Source organism: Pseudonaja textilis, unplaced genomic scaffold, assembly GCF_049901715.1.
Source record: "Pseudonaja textilis isolate UNSWEBS1 unplaced genomic scaffold, rPseTex1.2 PTEXCTG276, whole genome shotgun sequence".
Classification (NCBI taxonomy): Eukaryota; Metazoa; Chordata; class Lepidosauria; order Squamata; family Elapidae; genus Pseudonaja; species Pseudonaja textilis.
Genome location: NW_028262574.1, coordinates 1,901 through 7,741, shown reverse-complemented (window position 1 = coordinate 7,741; position 5,841 = coordinate 1,901). Strand labels below are relative to the sequence as shown.

General features: G+C 57.0%; 1 long non-coding RNA gene across 1 annotated transcript; it reads left to right on the top strand.

Annotated features, from left to right (window-relative positions):
• Positions 1-1,350: 1,350 nt before the first annotated feature.
• On the top strand, positions 1,351-4,698 carry LOC148123814 (uncharacterized). Its single transcript, XR_015740517.1, has 3 exons — positions 1,351-1,516; positions 3,096-3,236; positions 4,628-4,698. It is a non-coding gene; the product is annotated as an uncharacterized LOC148123814 (long non-coding RNA).
• The last annotated feature ends 1,143 nt before the right edge of the window (positions 4,699-5,841 follow it).

Sequence of the window (5,841 nt, the reverse complement as noted above, 5' to 3'; positions counted from 1 at the left end):
CTCATCGAGAGCGTCATTAAGCAGGTGAGGAGGAGCGGAGGGCAGGGGAGGCAGCCCCTGGGATGGGGGGGAGGAGGAGGGCAGGACGAAAGGGTCTCCTTGAGGCCATCCATCCCCAAACTTCCTTTCCTGCAGGTGGACAGTCCGAATCATAGTGGTCAAAGCCTCTTCGAGCAGATGACCGAGCAGGGCCGGCGCTGGGAGACTGAGGGGTAAGGGGGGGATTTAAAGAACCCCTATTTTGAGACCCCCCCCCAAAAAAAACCCCAAGTCCACCCCTCCCTCCTCCCCTTGGTCCCCCTCCCATCAGGGCTGAGCGGCAGAATCGGTAAAAATTGGACAATAAATCAGAGAAGAAGAAAAAAACAGGGATTTAATCGGTATTTCTTAACCTTGGCAATTGAAAAACAGGCTGGACTCCAATTCCCAGAATTCCCCATTCTGAATTTGGCCCCGTTAAGACTGATGGACTTCAAGTCCCAGAATTCCCCAGCCAGCAAAGCTTGAAGTCCTCCATCTTAAGTTCCACTATGCCAGCTGAGGAATTCTGGGAGAGGAAGTCCATCCATCTTAAGGTCCGCCATGATGGCTGGGGAATTCTGGGAGTGGAAGTCCATCCATCTTAAGGTCCGCCATGATGGCTGGGGAATTCTGGGAGTAGAAGTCCTCCATCTTAAAGTCCACCATGATGGCTGGGGAATTCTGGGAGTGGAAGTCCCTCCACCTTAAGGTCCGCCATGATGGCTGGGGAATTCTGGGAGTGGAAGTCCTCCATCTTAAGTTCCGACATGATGGCTGGGGAATTCTGGGAGTGGAAATCCTCCATCTTAAGGTCCGCCATGATGGCTGGGAATTCTGGGAGTGGAAGTCCTCGATCTTAAGGTCCGCCATGATGGCTGGGGAATTCTGGGAGTGGAAGTCCTCCATCTTAAGATCCGCCATGATGGCTGGGGAATTCTGGGAGTGGAAGTCCTCCATCTTAAGATCCGCCATGATGGCTGGGGAATTCTGGGAGTGGAAGTCCTCCATCTTAAGATCCGCCATGATGGCTGGGGAATTCTGGGAGTGGAAGTCCTCCATCTTAAGCTCCTCAAGCCCTCCCCCCATCTCTAGGGTCCGCTGGGGATTCTGGGAGTTGGGAGTCCCGCCATCTCAACCTCCCCCATTCCACTACTGGGAACTGGACCCCGCCAGCCCCTCCCCGGCGTCCGGCAGAGGCAGGGTCTGCAGCCCTCCCACTTGGCCAGCCGTGCCGCGTGTGTGCGTGTGTGTCCCCTTTCCGCCCCGGCAGGACTCGCGCCGTACCCTTCCTCAACACCATGCTGGACACCTACGATCACCTGAACCGGCGCTGCAGGGCACGCTGCCGGCCGTGGCCAAGACGGTGGCCGAGGTGGTCGCCACCTCCTCCTCAAGCTGACCCACGACCACCTCCTGCCCCTGGACTACTGGTGCTACGGCGACGTCCCTCCTGGCGCAGATCGCCCGCTTCAACCACTTCAACGCCCAGCTGAAGGTGGGCGACCCTCCCCGCCTTCCCGCCCCCTCCCGCCGTCCTGGGACTTTAGCTTCCGTTCGCACGGTTCAGGCCAACCGGTTGGTGCCACGGGATGCTGGGGTTCCCAGCTGGAAAACGCTGGCCGTCGCAGGGATGGCGAAGCTTTCCGATTGCGGTGTCGGCACCCACAATACAAGGCGGCCTCCCGCAACCCCGCCCCTGTGCGTACAAGCACTAAACCCCCTTCCCACCCGCCTCACTCTGCACGGTGCATGCGCACGACTCCCAGCCGGGTTTTTTTGGGCCCGTTGACGATGGCCATTTGTCGCCCTCCCGAAGGCTCGAGGGAAGCCTCTCTATCCTCGGCAGGTCGACAAAATGGGTCGGTTTCGCCACTTCGGATTTCCGAAGGGCCATTTTGTGGCTTCCCGAGGTTCTTCTTGTCCCCAGGAAGGCTAAAAGGCCTCCAACGGGCCGAAAAATCCGCTGGGAGGCAGAACTCCCCGTCTTCAGGGGATTGGCCCAAAGTCACCCAGCCGTTTTTCATGCCTAAGGCGGGACTAGAACTCACTGTCGCCTAGTGATTGGCCCAAAGTCACCCAGCTGGTTTTGATGCCTAAGGCGGGACTAGAACTGACTGTCACCTAGTGATTGGCCCAAAGTCACCCAGGTGGCGTTCATGCCTAAGGCGGGACTAGAACTCACGGTCGCCTAGTGATTGGCGCAAAGTCACCCAGCCGGTTTTCATGCCTAAGGCGGGACTAGAACTCACGGTCGCCTAGTGATTGGCCCAAAGTCACCCAGCCGGCTTTCGTGCCTAAGGCGGGACTAGAACTCACTGTCGCCTAGTGATTGGCCCAAAGTCACCCAGCCAGCTTTCATGCCTAAGGCGGGACTAGAACTCACTGTCGCCTAGTGATTGGCGCAAAGTCACCCAGCCGGTTTTCATGCCTAAGGCGGGACTAGAACTCACGGTCGCCTAGTGATTGGGCCAAAGTCACCCAGCCAGCTTTCATGCCTAAGGCGGGACTAGAACTCCCCGTCTCCTGGTGATTGGCCCAAAGTAACCCAGCCGGCTGTCATGCCTAAGGAGGGACTACAACTCCCAGTCTCCTAGTTTCTACCCTGATGCTTTCACCCCCCGCCAACCAAATTAGCACCTCCGTATTTGGGGAGCCATTTTCCGCTAAGTTGTTCCCCAAGAGGGCTCCCCAAAATGGAGACTGATGCGAGTTGAGCACCCTCCGTCTGTCTCCCGCTTCCACGTCAACTACACACCCCATGTTGCAGGAGGTGGCACCCCACAGCGGCCCCAAATCAGGAGAGTGCGTAGTAGTACCACCGCCTTCTCAACTAGTGAGATCCGTCCTCCCGGGGAAACAACGCCGCTTACTCTGTGTTTCTCAGATCGTCCGGCAGGGGGGAGAAGGCGGCGCAAGGGAGGAACAGGCCTGCTCACCTGGGGCGCCACCTGTCCGGTGATGCCGCTGGGCCTCTCTCCTCGGAGGAGGGGATCCCCCCCCAACCCCTTTACACCCGATACCCCGGCTTCACACCCTTCTCTGCCCCCCACTTACTCTGCTTCTCCCTCGCCCAGAGTCGGGGTCTCACCCTGCAGTGGATGTACTCGGCCCGGGGGGATTACGTGCGGGCCGCCGAGAAGCTGCGCAGGGACATCTACACCTCGGAGGAACACAACGAGCGGCTTCTGAGGATGTTTAACGTTCGCATCATGCGGGTGAGGCCGGTTTGGGGTGGGGGGCGGAAGGTCTTTGTAGGAGGTCTGGGGGCCGGAAGGTTGCCAAGAACTGCAATCCCTTCCTCTGCCCTCTCTCCGCTGTAGCCTGTTTACTCTCTTGCCATCCCTTCCTCTGCCATCTCTCTCCGCTGTAGCCTGTTTACTCTCTTTTAATCCCTTCCTCTGCCATCTCTCCTCTGTAGCCTGTTTACTCTCTTGCCATCCCTTCCTCTGCCATCTCTCCGCTGTGGCCTGTTTACTCTCTTTTCATCCTTCCTCCGCCCATCTCTCCGCTGTAGCCTGTTTACTCTCTTTTCATCCCTTCCTCCACCATCTCTCCGCTGTAGCCTGTTTACTCTCTTTTCATCCCTTCCTCCGCCATCTCTCCGCTGTAGCCTGTTTACTCTCTTGCAATCCTTCCCCTGCCATCTCTCCTCTGTAGCTTGTTTACTCTCTTGCAATCCCTTCCCCTGCCATCTCTCCGCTGTAGCCTGTTTACTCTCTTGCAATCCCTTCCTCCGCCATCTCTCCGCTGTAGCCTGTTTACTCTCTTTCAATCCCTTCTTCTGCCATCTCTCCGCTGTTTCCTGTTTACTCTCTTGCAATCCCTTCCTCCGCATCTCTCCACTGTAGCCTGTTTACTCTCTTGCAATCCCTTCCTCCGCCATCTCTCCGCTGCTAGCCTGTTTACTCTCTTGCAATCCCTTCCTCCGCCATCTCTCCGCTGTAGCCTGTTTACTCTCTTTTAATCCCTTCCTCCGCCCTCTCTCCGCTGTGGCCTGTTTACTCTCTTTTAGTCCCTTCCTCCACCCTCTCTCGCTGTGGCCTGTTTACTCTCTTTTCGTCCCTTCCTCCGCCCTCTCTCCGCTGTGGCCTGTTTACTCTCTTTTTCGTCCCTTCCTCCGCCCTCTCTCCGCTGTGGCCTGTTTACTCTCTTTTCATCCCTTCCTCCGCCATCTCTCCACTGTAGCCTGTTTACTCTCTTTTAATCCCTTCCTCTGCCATCTCTCCACTCTATCCTGTTTACTCTCTTTTAATCCCTTCCTCTGCCCTCTCTCCGCTGTAGCCTGTTTACTCTCGTGCCATCCCTTCCTCCGCCATCCCTCTCGCTGTATCCTGTTTACTCTCTTGCAATCCTTCCTCTGCCCTCTCTCTCTCGCTGCTGTAGCCTGTTTTTCTCTTGCAATCCCTTCCTCTGCCCTCTCTCCTCGTATCCCCAGACGCAAATCCTGCAAGATTATCAATCGACGGTTCTGGGGGCCCCTCAAGTGTGAGGAGAGATACACACCCCCTCCCCAAATCCTTCAGCCTGGCACTGGCCCTTTTTAGGGGGGTGGGGTCCGCCGCCATCCAATGGACGCTCCCAACGCTTCCCCTCCTTCTTCCTCCAGGTGGAATTCTACTTCCTCTCTCAATACGTGGCGGTGACCGAAACTCCCTTCCGGCACATTCTCCATGGCCGGGCCCCCACACCTTAGCCCTCCTGAGCACGCCGGCTCTCTTACGGACGCCCGGAGAAGTCTCCTGACGGGAAGTCCTCTTCCGACGGCAATCAGTGGCCCTGGTCATCACCAGGACGCCAGTGCAGGGAGCCGCTGGGACGCCCTGAGCGGCGACGTGGAACATCGACAACAACCCCTGAGCCGGAAACCCCCTGACCTGTCCCCAAAACCCGCCTGTCGCCTCCGCTCTCCTCAGCAGATCCCTTACAACGGGCGTCACAGCCGTTTTTGAGGGTCGTTTGATAGGGGCCGGCATGGTTGACCCCCACTGAGGGCTTCCTCGTGGTGGCCTCCCTTCCCGCGATCCCCTTCCTCCCCGCCTCTTTCCTCCCGACTTTAATTCCCATCGGGCGACAGGGTTCACTTATGACTTTGGAATATTGCTATGCAATGGAGTAGCAAGGCCCTTGCGCTCCCGGGTTAATTATACGCGTGCGGCCCCTCCAATCCTTGCCCCTCACCCCCCTCACCCCCACTCCGGATTTATCAGCAGCAAGGTCTGCTATAAATGGAATCGATTTATTGCTATGTAATAAGACAGGAATCCTACGTCCCTTCCTCCTTTCCGTTCCTCCTTGCCGCCTTCCTCCTTTTCCCTCCCTCGCCCTTCCTCCTTGGTGAATCCGCTGGCGGGCGCGAAGGTTTTATTGCGCGGATGGAATAAAGGCTCGTTGACATTGGCCGCCCCCTTTCCTCTCCCTGACGTTAATCGAGGCCTGGTGGACGGGGTAGTAAATAAAACCTCCCGAGGATTTATGAGGCGCGAACATCTCGGCATGATCTGGGTGTAGCCGACTGGAGATTGCGTTAATCGCTGTCCCTTTGGACCCTGGTTCTCTACTCGTGGCCCCCTCTGGGTGTATCGTAATCGTATTCTCCAACCGAAAACAGGGCGTTGCCGAGAGGTCGACGATCACGTTCTCCAGTTTGCGTGGCGGAAAGGCCAGGCGCTTAGTTACAATCTTTGCAAGATAGGAAGGGAATACACTTTCGATCCCAAACTACTCGCACTCTTTCAAACTCCTTTTCCCCCTCCGCCTTTCGGTTGGCAACTAGGAAAACGGCATAAGAAAATGTTTTATGAGTTGACAGTCGGCTCCCTC